The 14,305-nt window shown below is 43.1% G+C and overlaps 1 protein-coding gene across 4 annotated transcripts in view; it reads left to right on the top strand.

Moving 5' to 3' along the window:
- Positions 1 to 3,181: 3,181 nt before the first annotated feature.
- RARB (retinoic acid receptor beta) overlaps positions 3,182 to 14,305 on the top strand; it is a 319,525-nt gene continuing 308,401 nt past the window's right edge. For 2 of the 4 annotated variants that reach the window (XM_038128356.1, XM_038128359.1), the window contains exons 1-2: positions 3,182 to 3,220; positions 11,809 to 11,904. The gene's annotated coding sequence lies outside the window, so the exon portion shown is untranslated. The remainder of the gene's footprint in view (positions 3,221 to 11,808; positions 11,905 to 14,305) is intronic. The other 2 variants (XM_038128360.1, XM_038128361.1) reach the window with 1 other exon arrangement.

The raw sequence follows: 14,305 nt of genomic DNA on the forward strand, positions 1-14,305 counted from the left end.
TATACAGAAGTACAAATTTTCCTTCCTATAGTATAAATTCCACTTCCTACGGAAGTTTTCAAAACTGCATCTGGTCACAGGATAGCCTTTGCTGTCTTGGGAACATTGCTTTGGCCCAGAGCATTTTGAAACAGTTTGTTTTGAGGATTTGTTTCTTTTTTTTTTTTTTTTTTAACCCCAGGTGGCTTTAAAAAAATAATTCTAAGCCATAGGCCTGGGAATTGGCAAATAGTAGAAAAAATGTTGAACAGAATTTGACCAGAAAATCCACTTTGAACACTCTCCCCTCTCTCTATTTTCTCTCTTCTTTACAGTCTAAAGGAAGAGTCTGACTGATCTGTCATGAACTGTAGGGAAAACAGGAGAATCTTGAATAGAATTTATATAAGTATTCAATTCCATCCTATGACAACTTAAGAGGCATAGTCATTTCACTTGAAGATGGGAGACAGGTATGAAAGGATTATCCAGAGTTCTTTCGATGATTTAAGAAAGGCTGCCCTACTTAACAGGATAGTTAGCTTTTCTGCTGCTTGAACTGGGGGATACAAAAGAAAAAGTACCTGAGGAAGCCTTAGGAAGCAAGGAATTATGAGGAGTTCCAGTGGAGAACAGCTAAGAAGTCAATAAAATGTTCCAGAAGTTCCTCCAAGCTATGAGAAGAAGGAAACTTCTGAGGAAGACAACCAAGGACCTAATGTTAAAAATCTGACAGAAGCCCTAAAGACAGCAACATTGACTTCAGACTCTCCTGATCTGTCTGACTTCTTGATGGAAGGGAGAAAATCAGGAGTGCTTTCTCTGGGAGCACTAGGGAAAGAGTTATACATGGAGGTACTGAATTAGGCACTGCTGCCATACTTGCCTGACCAGTACTTACCAGCAGAATTGCTACAGCTCCTAAACATCCACGGCATGGGGCAGACCAAATCACTGTGCAGTGTGTGGGTGATGAGGGTCACCCCACAGCATTCCTGATACCATCTCTCTGCAGTTTGGGCTTGCATGACCTCTGCCTCCAGGTCTTGATCTTCTTCCTTAGCCCCAAGTGACCACCAGGCAAAAAGGTCTCTGAGGATTTCCTAGGACTTGTGTGCAGGGTGAATGCTGAATCCCAAGCTGCCGTGTGATTAATGGAAGGACTGACCTCCTGACCCGCAGAAAGGCTTTTAGGAGAGGGTGACCCCCAGAAGGCAGCATAGATGGCCCAGCTTTGTCAAAGGCTCTGTACCCCAGCACTGAAATAAGCAATGTGGGAAAGGTGGCCTTAGGCATTTTAAATAAGGCAGGGGAACAGTCCTGAAGCTTTGAAACTGATTAAGCAAGTAGAATGCAGAGCTGAGTCACTCTGTATTTGTCTCTCCATGTGCATCTGTACATATATAGATACATATTTTTGTAAGCGTGTGCGTGTGTTTGAGTGAGGATATGAAAAAAAGAGGCATTCAGTTCCAAAAGCCACTGCAATAACGAATCGCGAGCTGAAGCTGTCACATCATATGAAACAGATCCAGGGAACACGTGAAGACACAGTCTCAGATATTTTAAAACTTCTCTTCAGTGTTTTGCTCACATTTGGTAGCATTTAAATCTGATATCCTTTATGTTTTTTTTTTTTCTTCCTGAAACCAACTTTACCCTTTTGAAGCAATGTTTGATGAAAATGCAAAAATTCTTGGCTCGCAAAAGATTTTTTTTTTAATCTCCCGGAGTGATATCATGCAGATTCATGCAGTGAAAAAAACCCGCTGATGTTCTTATGAATAAAAGAAGGATTAGGAAGATTAAAACGCACACCACCAGGCTCGTTGAAAAAAGGCTCAAGTATATGATATAGCCTTCTGTACACCTTTGCCTTGAGGATCACAGCTGAAACTGTTCTTGTCTTTGCTTTTGGGTACTTCAGAGAGATGCCGGGTCTGGATCTCCCATATTGAGCTCTTCATAAAAGTTGCTGTAAAAAGGACATTGCAAAGAGAATGCTGCTGAGTGAATGATCAAATTTTATTTTATTTATTTATTTTTGTTATTACAGCCAGATGTTGCCTCAGGAAGTCGAAACAAGGAGTCAGGAACTGACAGTTTAATAATTAAATTGGGAAAGTTGGCAGGTCTCCTGCTACTTCCTCTAATACATAGCATCTTTGAATGAAAGTGTGCAGTATCCCAGTGGCACTCCTTCCGAACTGGCTCATCCATTACTGGGTAATGATTTTCCGTCGAGGCAACAGCAATGCACAGGGCCTATTACACCAGCTACATAAAGTTAAAAAGACATTATGACTAAAGCTTTCACCGTGGCTTTTACCAACATTTCTACACAAGAGTGCCTAACACTGACATGTGTTTATTAACACTTAATAATGTTTACATAATTCTTCCTTGCGCTCATTACAGCCGTCAAAAATCTGAATAGAGGGTGTTTTTGTCTGTTTCAAGTCTTGAAGATTTTGCAGTCTCTAAGCTGAGATGATCAGCAGCTGAGAGGATGCTGAAGGACCAGTCAGTTCCCGTACTGCTGGGATGGAAGGCTTGGAGCCCGTTGCCCACCTGAGCACCATCACACCTTTTCTCCTTCTTTCGGGATTTCTTCCCTAGCATGAATTAACATTTCTCACTGCATGCTCTGGTCCCCGTCGGACCCACACACCTGCACAAGGCACGGAGAGTCACTGCAGCCGTGAGGGCAAGAGGAGGCACATCGGCAGTGAAGGTGTTACCAACGGGGGCCGCGAGAGTCTGATGGAAGAAAAACTATATCCAGAGTCTGCGGGCAGAGCAGTCAAAACGCAGAGCACTCGTGAGGTGAGAGGTCGGCGGGAAGGGCCCGTCCCGTGCCCCGGTCCTTTGCGCTGGGCGGAAAGAGGGACGGGCGTACGACTGCTCCGACCGGGGGCTCTATCTGGGAAGCGCCTGACAGCGCCCGGCGAGCAGGGGGGGCGAGCCCTGGGGTGCCCCGTCCCGCCCCGCACCTGCCCCCCGCCGCGGCGCTCCCGGGCGGGAAGCGCGCCGGAGGGATCCCGCTGTCCCCGCTCCCGCCTCCCGGCCCGCGCGGGCGGGAAGCGCCCCGCGCCCCCCGGGCCCCGCGCGCGGCAAGGGGGCGCGCGAGCCCCCGCGGCCCCGCCAGGGGGCGGGGCGGGGCGGGGCGGGGGGTCCGGGGCTGCCGCCGCCGCTGTCGGCGGCACTGGCGGGGCGGCGGCGGGAGCGGGAGGCTGCCGAGGTAAAGCGGGGCTGCCGGCGGCTGGCCGGTGAGGGGTGGGTCGGTTGTCGGTTCTTTGCCTGCCGCGCCGCGTCCGGCGTGGGGAGAGGCGGGGAGGGGAGCGGGGCGCGCTGCCGGCTGCGCCCTCGCGGTCCCGGCTGGCGCGGCGCTCCCCCCGCGCCGCCTTCCGCGCGTGTCCGCGCCCCCCGCGCGTCCCCCGCACCAACTCGGAGCGGGTCAGCGCGGGGCACCGGGCGCGTCCTCCCGCTGCCCGGCGGGACGCGCGGCGGCGCGGGCGCTATTTTTGGGCTGCAGCCCGTGAGCGCGGTGATGTGGCGGCAGCGCCCGGGCGCTCCGTGCCTTCTCCTCCGCAGACAAAAGCGTGCCCGAGGCGCGTCGGGGGCCGGTTTGGAAGCGTGGAGCGCCGGGATGTGCTCGGGACCCTGTCAGCCCGGCACCCTCTCCGCCGCTGCGGTTGCTCTCACGCTGGGCGGCGTTGGCCTGAATGAACGGCTGTTGTGGCAGAATATTAAAAAAAGCCCCAAACCAACCCAAACCCCAAAAAACTTGATGTTTACAGATGTGGATAAAACAAGGCAATGGGTCTCGGCAGCGCTTGCTGTGCAGAGCGGCTCGGTGTGCGGGAGCAGAGCGCCAGCGATGTGCGCCCTGGGAGTGAGATTCCTGCGCAGGGAGAGCCGCGGTGCCCGTCCTCCAGCCAGCTGCGCCCTTCACCTCCCGCTACTTCTGTGCCCCGGTGACTCGGGCAGCGGCCGGGCAGGCGGGCAGGGCGGCTCTCCTGCGCCTTTTGGGAGTGAAAGTTCGGTTTTGCGGCTCCTCTCCTCGCTGGAGGATATTGCTGGGACGCGGTGGCTGTGCGGCTGGAGCAGGGATTACTTCTGGGTGAGTGAGGCTGGCGGTGCGGGGCTCCACTGGATCCCTTCTGCTGCCTGCCAGGGAGTGATCCATGGTTAGCAAATACAGAGGACTCGGCAGTGTGTGTGCGTGTCACAGGCGTTGTTGCTAGAAGGTAATAGGGATGCACTTCAGGCATTTCTGGTGTTTTCTAGTGGCACACTGTTGTTTGTATGTAGAGTGACAGTTTGGTCGTTTGAATCTGTGGCAGAATTTTGCTGGATTGGGTAGTGTTGATATTTTGCCTTTGGCTGAGACGTGCTTTTAATAGCATTTAAGCAAGCTGCGTGTAACAAAATACGAAGGGCTAAATTACTGGCAATAAATGCGGTCTAACTTTATGCTTTGAAGAGAGAGAGGAACAATAGCATGGGTTCTGAAAACAAAGTAGTTAATGGAGCAACACAAAATATTATTGTCCAAGGACTGTGCTAGATCTGAAAGATGCCCACCAGGACGGTAAAGCAAGAGTCCAAGGAGAGGAAATTCACTGAGACTGCTCTTCGTCTCTTTCTCTTGGAAGAGTTCTCATGAGGAAGTTTAGCCAGCATGGGTTAATTATATATGATGATAAGACTGGCTGAAGGAATTGGATACCTAGTGCAAAAGCCTGTGCATGTGGGAGAAGCTGATTTAAGGTAAAGTGGTGTCAGTGTAAATTTAGATCAGTTGTGTCATTGTGGTAGAAGTTGCTATGTGGACATCACTTGTTTGTAGTTCTGGTTATGTCATTTGGGAAGAGTTGGAAGCAAAACTGAATAAAAACCCATTGCTCTTAAAATAAGAGCATCAGGAGTTAGCGTGTGCTTTGTTTTTTGACCAAGAAGGTTGGTTTTGATTTGAAATGTTAATTAAATCATTCCTTTATGAATCAAGCTCTGGGTAGGAGCTTGTTGTGTCAGCATCTGTCTGTGTCTGTTTTAATGATCAGAGAAGGTTGATCCTCAGCTTTTTATGTGGGTCAGCTTCCAGCAAAATATACTTTGCTAGATGAAGGGTTGCAGGATTTGTCCTTGTATAGTAGTCTCACGGTGTTAGGTGTTAGTAAATTAAAGTGCCTCAACATGGGTTGCCATTATGTTGTGACTAAGTGTGCATGTGAAGAATCCAAAGTGGCTCCACCGCAGGTGCTTGCACTTTGGGGTACTTTGCATCTCTTTTGCACCTTCTTGCAGAGGTCTCAGTCCTCTTGCATTTTCAGGCTAATTCACCCTAATAGCATTATGGTAAAGTGTCTCTGTTACACATTAAATTTGGGTTCTTGCTAGCTAAAAAGAGTGGCACCACCAAGGATTGCTTTTTCATTTTCTGCTGAGGTAATTTTGTCTATGTCAGTAGTAAAAGGGATTTATTGATAGAGTTTGTTTTGGGGGTAGTGGGTCTCTAGTGTGGGCGAGGTGTAGAAGGCTCAGTGTTCTCACATATCCCCATTTCTGTAGAAAGAAATGAATTATTGCAGACAAATTCCTAACTATGAGTGCCTGTAGGTGTGTACCGTAGGAGTTTGAGCCAGGTGTGCCTGAAAGGGATCATCCATTTTCACACTTCTGTCAATATGGATATGGTGGGTAGCTAGCATAAACTGAGTTCCTGTTGACTTCTGTGTGTTTACACATGTAAAATCAGAGTTGCAAGCAGGTTCAACCAGATCTGTCCTAATACTGGTGTTTCACTCAAGAAGTACAGGAATTTTCAAGACAAAGATTAGTTTTCCATTACTTTGCACCCCAGGGTGGGATTCTCCTAGTAGGTGATACAAATAATGATTAAAAAAGCTGTCACTCCTCAGTGGGATACAATACAAAGTCCAGCCATTGTCATCCAGCTGTTATGAGCAGTTACAGAGTGCTTTTTGTTATGGTGGAAGTTTTTCTAACCCTTCTCAGTTAGCAGTTGTTTTATGCATGAGGTTTTAATATCTTGCCTGGTTTAATAACCTGTTGTTTCAGTAATATTTTGTGGTATTGAACTCTGTAAGTTATCTGCATTAAATCTGTTGTCTTTCAATATCATTGATTCTCTCTTGTTCATCTGTTAGGAGGAGACAGTAGCTATTGAAATTCCCTAAAACAGCTTAGCTGATCTTAATTATAATAATGGAGTCTACTGTGGTGAATATTGCAAGTGCAAACTATTGTTACAGCTTAGGCAAGATACTGGGGAAAATTGTGGCCAATATTTTCTTTTTTGTAGGTTGTGTTCTAATTAAATATTCAATATTATAGGAGTTGGTCTTTGACTCCCAAGCCACTGATGAAATGTCAGTTAAATCATATTTCCCCTCCCACAAAGCAATGTGCAGTATTCTTTTTGCTACAGTGCTGGGAAATCTTTAAGACTGGGAGAGTCATTGAACTTCTCATTTTCTGCAATCTATAGTTTAGCTTGTATTCAAGGTAGATGGATTGGTGAATGCTGAACATATAGGAAGTACAGACATAAGGAAATAGAATAAGGCTCATTGTGAAAAAGCCAAGTGAAGTACTGGAAATATAGAAAATCTGTAGAATAGACATTTACCTATAAAGAATGTGTTTTTTCTTATTTTTAAGACCTACTCGTGTTAGAGAAAGTAAAAAGAACTTAATTTTATTAAATATTTGTTTAGTTTGTTGAAGCTATACTTTGTAGGTTTTGGATTTATTTGCTACACCAGCTGAGCATTCCTCTACTGTTCACCTCTTTGTTTTACCCTTACACAGTGAGCTTATTATTGTTAGTTTTGGTTACAGACATATATTTTTGTAGCACTTTATAACAAGTCCATAGGGCAATAGACTCTACTATATCTCACATTTAATTTATAACTGTTTTTCAGCAATTATAGTTAGTCTGCTGCTCAGATCACAATTAAAATGAAGTATAATTAAAATACACCAATATTACTGAAATGATGAAATGCATATGTGCTCATTCAGTTTTTCTTTTCATGAGATTTTTTTTGGGTTATTTTTACTTTTAATACAGAGTGCAAGCTGTTGCTAATTAGCTTGGCACTCTATGTAAGCTGAATGGAGAGGATAGGATGAAGGAGGGGGAAAAACCCCAACCTGGAGATGTAAAAGTTCCAGTTGTGGAGGCATTAAAAAGCTTTGCACATAGAGTGGGTTTTGTTCTTTTTGTTAGACAAGTGACGGCAAAACCTTTCCAGATCACGTGTAAAACTTCAGAGCTGAGTTGAGTCCTGTGCCGATGTGTGTGTTCGTGCCTCTCTCCAGAGGGGCACTGGTTTCTCTGTGACTTTTTATGCAGTGCTACAACTTGTCCCCTGTTGGAGGAGGGCACCTGGAGCTGGGTGCTCATGCTGTTCCAGAGTTGCAGCAGGCTCGCAAGTGGGGTGCCATTACCATGTGACAGCTCTGGTGTGTTTGCCATGGCTTTTCTCTCATGAATGCAGAATATTGCAGACCCTTGTGTTTGCTGCTGTTGTTAAATTGTGTGTAGTATGGGACGTGTGTGTAATATGCACGATTCTGCCAACAGTATGCACAGATGAATATACAGGTGTGTTTCTCTGTATAAATAGTTCCATGACTATTTTTCAGTGTTAATACATGTTGTGTTCTTGGGTGGAACTGCTGCATCTGCTAAGGGTGCAGGTTTTGAACTCGCACAGCTTAATCTTAAGATCTGGGGCTGCTGATTGTCGGAGTATTTGGCAGTCATGATTCTAGAGGTTTTAGTTCTTATCTAGGCAGATATGAAAAGCTTCTCCCTGTGGCAGCAATATGTAGCCAAGTAATAGATGACAAGCTCTAAATAAATAATAAATAAAATCTTTATTAAACCCATTCTTGCATATGGGGAACATCCTATGAAGTTGTATAGAAAGCTGATTTCCTTGGGTTTCTGAATGAAACCTGATTCATGCCCTGTGAGGGCAGGCTTTGTGCTGCTGTGCATGGAAGTGTGCTCTCAGTAGCTCAGGGTAACATCTTTTTCTTACGTATCCTTTTTTCTTGTATCTGTTTTGACCTACGTCTAGATTCTCTGCAAATGCTTTGGAATTAACACGGTCAAGTGAGGGGTGGGTACTGCACTTTTCATCAAAGTAATGCAGTGCACCCTATCTCGAAATAAAGATTAGAAACTGTTTTTCTTTGAGAGGGTGTTCTAACCCATGGAACTGGTGCATGCAGATATTTTAGCGTTAGGTGCTATTGGAAATATTAACGAAAATTGTAAAAGTAATTAATAAAAAATCCTGCTCTTTAAAGCAGGAACTTCTATCAAGAGTTCAAAGAAAAGTCAAAGGAAGTTACACATCACATGTCTTTTATTTTTATGGGGTCAACTGCAGGAAGCTGTTTAGCTACATTCTAAACCACATTAAACTTCTTTTAAATGTTGATTTTTTTTTTCTTTGTACTCTTAAAAAAGTGCTGTTCCAGAGTGTTTAGGTGATCTGAGATGCCACTCTGTACATCATCTTGTCAAATCCTTTATGCTTGCTGCTCCTCTGAGATTGTCCTCAGAATTTTCTTTGGGATCAGAAAGTAAGGTACCAATGGTCCTGTCTGTGTCAGGGGACCTGTAAAGTAATGTATGATGAAGGGTGAGGTATATGAAAGGCTTTGTTACACTTTCATAAATAATTTAAAGAGTTTTAATCTGGAGCAGCCGCCTAGTTTCAGTTGGTGTCTGGAGTACACAGCATACAGGGGAGATGCTGAGGGATCTGGGTTTGCCCAGCCTGGAGATTAGAAGATGAATTGTTGCCTTCCATTTCCTAATAGGCTGTTTTGGAACAGAGAACAGTGCTCTTCTCTGAGGTATACAGAGCAAGGATGAGGTCCAGTTGTCACATACAGTAATGGAGCAATTCTGACTGGGCATAAGGAAAAAGAATTAACAATCAGAATAGTTAAACTCTGACCAGAGGTTTGTGGAAGTTGCAAGATTTGACCTTGGAGATTTAGAGGCATGACTGGACAAGACTCTGAACAACTTGTTCTAACTTTGAGATCAGCACTGCTTTGACTGGGAATTGGAGGACGTGGCCTCTAGAGGTCCTTTTCAGCCTAAATTGTTCTGATTCTGTAAGAAGATTTCCTGTAGAGAAAATAAGTATTGTAAAAATTATTCTCAATAGTCTTTTAAATTATATTCTTAGGACAAAAGAGCTGTTTGTGCGATCAGAGAAGCCCTTTGTGTAGTACTTATGGCCAAGATAATTTTGAATAAAAATGGATAAAGAGCACGTGCAAAGGAACAAGTTTAAACTGTTGGGCAAAGTGCTGGTGCTGCCTTGACTAGTCGCAGTCTTGCTGCTGTGTGTTGAGAATAGCTCTGACAAATAAATGTGATACGGGTCAAGTGGTAGTCTTTGCTGGACTTGGCTGTGGGTACTGTTGGGGAGTTCTTCACAAGTCTGGGAAGATATATAATGGAAATTTGATGACTCTTAAACTTTGATAAAAAATGTTAGGTTGTTTTTTTTTTTCCTCAGACAGAATGGCTACTGAAACTCTCTAAGTTTGATTGTTCACATGTCCTTTGTTCCTGGTGTGATGAGAGTATTCTCTGTTGATGGAGTTGCTCACTTGTTAGTTGTGGCATCGTGTTTGACTGTTAGTTCTGAGAAATGACTCAAAAAACAAACTTGGTGCAAAGGTGGGCAAAATACCAGCACTACTTGTCTGAGGCATCTGTGTGAGGTCTTAGTGATGTCACCAGAAATCCCCATAGATTTGGCCTTCAGACTTCAATTTGTCCTTGAGTTAGTGATGACCAAAGAATCTGTGTTACATGAATTGTAATCCTGCCAGCATTATATATTCAAAAGGTGTCTCACTGAAATAACATGAACTTTATATATTGATGTCTATATGTTCAAAGTGGAAAATTCTGTAGTGGAGAACAAGCTGTATTTGTTATCCTGTACCTATGTGTGAGACATAAGTCTGTCTATGTATGTGTGCAGACATGATACATTCCTCCCTTCTTCTCCACAAATAAGCAACAGTAACTTCCCTGCTCTTCCCCCAAACACATATGCTTGGGGTTTTTTTTTGCAATTGACATTAACTGTGTTTTACCAGTACTTGAGTTAGATATGTTAGCTGTGGCTTAGGTTTAAGACTCCTGTTCAGCTTTTCAGAAAGACTGTCAGAGACAGTCTGTGTCTAATCAGCAGCAGTGTGAGTAGATGTTATCAATCTAGGCTGCTGCATTTTCTCTGGGGGCCAGATTGAGAGCAGCCTTTCTGCAGAGGTACAGGGGCTTGTATAAAAGCTTGAATGATTGCTGTCAGTGCTCCATAGGATGCACAGACTTCAGTGGCTTTTCTCTCCAGGGGCTGCCTACCTGTACAGGCTATAGGATGGCAATTGAGGAGGCACATTAAGGAAAGCAAGCTGTTGCTCAAAGGAGTATCAGTCAGGAGATGTGCTATCTTGTACTCCTTACAGGAAAGGGAAACTGCAGCTCTTTGCTCTGTCCCTTACCTTCCTTGTACTTTTGTTTTTAATATTCTTAACTGTATGTATTTTATTGTTTTTTCAGCATTGAGTTTCAAACTTTTTGTCTCTACGTCAGACTTCCAAAAGGACCTGAGAAAGATTTTTATCAAGAAATATTAGCATTGAATCCCTTTTACCTGCTTTATGTATTTAAATCATACTCAGAATGTGTTTTCCTGTATTGTACACAGATTAAAGGAAAAGATGATTCCTTCAATTTTCAAATGGAAGGTGAAATGCAGCCTTGTTGAGGAAGCATAAGAAAAAGGCTAAATAGCACTAGATTCAGATGAGAAATCTGGGAGCAGCTCTGTTGATTCTAACAATATTACGTTACAGAAACAAAATATATACAAATCAGACTGTATTTTTGGTTGTGTTTTACAATTAATTTTAACAACATTAAGTGTGTATCTTTGATTTGGAGTATTTCCTAATTTGGGAAGCCAGTAGAGAAGTGTTTTCAGAGTAATACTATGAGTTCTAAGGCCTAGAGAGGCAGTGCACTTTGTTAGTTCACCACTCATTGTTTCGTACTGCTGCTGATATAGAGGGGAACAAATTGCTGCCGTTTCTTCGCTCTGGTAGCATTTGAGACCAGGAAATTCTCTGCTGAAGATGAAGGACAGTACAGGGCAATTCCTTTTCCATTTTTCTTTCTTTTCCCCTTTTGACTATGGTCTTGTCCTGCTTTTCTTGTTGGGCAGGAATGGTTTGAGAGAAACAACGCCCAGTTGGATCAAAAGGACAGGTAGAGGTCATATGCTGAAATTGCATTTCCCTTTTTCAAAAAGCAGGTAGAATATTCTTGTGTTGATGGTTCAGCTGCAAAGGTGTTCCAGCTTTTTCCAAAGTTAAGCTGATTAAACTGGGAGAAGTTAATTAAATATGCTTGGTGTTAATGTAAACATGGTTGACTGCCCCTGGAATTCCCTTTGGTGCTCACGGGGAATTTTGGCAGGGACAACTATTTCTTCCTTGAGATGGAATTGAGGTCAGTGTTGCAATTGATAGGGGTGGGAAAAGGAAGAAAGGAAGCGTGAAACAAACCTGAGATATCCCATTTGGAGACTTTGGTGAAACGACACTTGATTTCTCATTTGTGGATATTGGAGATACTGTTAAGATCTTCTCTGATTTTGCTCTGAGTATCATGGTTCTGGTGGTGACTATGTTTGCCTCATTCCTTCAGAGCTTCGTTTTTGTAACTGTTCTTTCCCTATATTCTTCCAGGATATCAAACTGGCTTAGGTCCATGAAGACTCTGCTGGTGTCAAGCTCCTTCTGACTTGCCTCCTGGTCTCAGGAGGAAAGGTACAGTTAACAGGGGTAAGTTAAAATCCACTTGCAGAACCCCCTGAAGGAAACAAAGACTTTGATTAGTGCCCTCTCCTTTGCGTGGCAGTCTCTGGTACAATTTCTTCCTTCTGAGTTGCTTGGTCCATGACAGCAGGATATCAGTGACAGAGAAAGGGAATTCCGAAAAGTGGAGTCACTTTGAAACTCTAGTGCAAAGTTAAATGAATAGAGCACTTACAGGGCAAATACTGATGCAGGCTCTGTGTGTCATGAAAGCACTTTGAAAGTGAAAAGTGCCCTCCACCCCTGTTGGTTTGTTCTCCTTTTAACTGATCTCTTTGAAAATCTACTTGGAATCACAGTTGAGCTACCATGATAAAATATGTTTTTGGTAGATAAAGTTGAAATAATAGACACATCTAGCAATTGCTAATCTTGCTGGAAATAGTAAGCGCATGTTGTAACAAACACAGATTCCCATTTCTTGTTCCATCCTAAGGGCAAAGTACCCTTGGTGCAAAGCCCAGGGGACCTATATAGTCATTAACAGATGGAGGGGGACATTAATCTTCTACCCACAAATCTGCCCCAGCACATAAAGCGGGGAGCGTCTGTTGTGAGGAGTGCTAGAGGTTGTATTAGACATGATAGTGCAGTTTATAACCACAGTGCCAGCCATTCTTTCTATACATTTCTATGTTTTCTTGGTACTCTGTGTCTCTGGATTTCACTTTTTCTATCTATGTACAATAGAGAGTGGCAGTGTTTCTGCTTTTTGAGCTTCTGGCAGAATTTTTTTCCAACACTCTTAAAATCTCTCTTTTACTGTAAGCACTTGAGTATGTTAGGATATACTTTAAGTACTTTTTTTGTGTGTAGGGAGACATATATCCTTTTTGTTTGTCATTCAGTCTTTCTTGTTTGGCAGTCAGCTAAGAGGCATGGTTAATGAGGTATCTCAGCATCACGTTTTTATGGGAGCATAGTTAAGGTTAGGAGTATGTCCAGTCTCCAAACTGCCTAGTGAGCATTCTGTATTTGGAAACAAATGCCAGCTGGCAGTGGTGAAGGAGTGCATGCTTATTCTGCTCATGGATAGCCAAAACATGCTCCCTGCTGTGTGCTTTTGGCAGCTTTGCACTGGCAATATGTCTCAAATGCCAGTTGCATGTCCTCCTTTCCTCCTCCTAAGTGTATCCCATAAAGCATGATTTAGCCTAAATAAAAATGTGCCTCTGTTAGACTTAGTAATGTATGGAAAGAAACAGACCACTTATTTTTGAAAATCAAAGTCTTTCTGAAACACCTGTAGTACATTTCTACAGTGGAAATAAAAATATGATTAATGTGTTTTCCTATACTTGGTGGCAAATTTGCCTTAAATTTTTGAAGGTCTGATGATTGATGATTTTTGTGACATCAATTCTTAGGCACTCTACACTGAAAATTTTGTGGAATTTATTCTCAATGAGATCGCAGGCTGGAATTCTGGACCTCAAGTTTGGTTCATATTCTATTTCGTTTTTATTTACACATAAAACGTATTAAGTTTATTTGGTGTTCTAACTGTACTTATCTGGTCATTGTAATAATTATATTGGTGATCAGATTAACTGCATTATTTTGTGGTCTGAACATAAGCATCACCTCTTACCTTTTTATTTGTTGAATTGTTTTAAGTCTGTGGACATCTAAGGTGGTATGTTTTATTGAAAAGATACCTTATGTGTAGGCAGACTGACTCGTACAGTCAAGTGCTGCAAATCATAGGATAGTTTGGGTTGGAAGGGACCTTTAAAGGTCTTCTACTCCATGTGCTTAGTTGAATTATGTGAAGCAGTTCATGAATTGTGGTGCATTGGATACAAATTCCTAAGAATCAGAAGGTAAATAAATTCAGTGTATGTTTCTTTATTTTTTTCTTGAGTGACGGTATAACAAAATGTGAAAAAAAGCATAGTTTGACAAAAAGGCAAAACACCAAAGATGTTCACTGCAATACTCATGCAACTGTATTTAGAGTTAAGTCAGCTGTATTTAGGGGGTAGAGTAAGCAAGCTGTGCTGAGAACTTAGCTTTAGAAATATTTACATATTTAAGCTTTGTATTGCTTTTTCTTCAAGAGGATTGAAGCACCCTGATACCACTGTCATGTAACTTTCTCCCTCTCTCTGTCAAGAAGAACTCAATTAGGTTTTTTTCAACAGTTAAATAGTACAGGTTTCCTTGTAAGTATTTTGTCCCATCCATCAACCAGCTATATCCTGAAGATCCAAGGGGCATGGGCGTCTTTTCTAGGCACTTGAATGCTTTCATTGTTGTCTGGGCTATAGTGGAGTTGGGAGTCAAATCTTGCTGTGATCTGTGTTGATGAAGCACCGCTGCACATTGGTTGACTTTAGTCATGCTCTAAAAAAATCCTTGGGTATGA

The sequence above is a fragment of the Motacilla alba genome, chromosome 2, assembly GCF_015832195.1.
Source record: "Motacilla alba alba isolate MOTALB_02 chromosome 2, Motacilla_alba_V1.0_pri, whole genome shotgun sequence".
NCBI classification, from domain to species: Eukaryota; Metazoa; Chordata; class Aves; order Passeriformes; family Motacillidae; genus Motacilla; species Motacilla alba.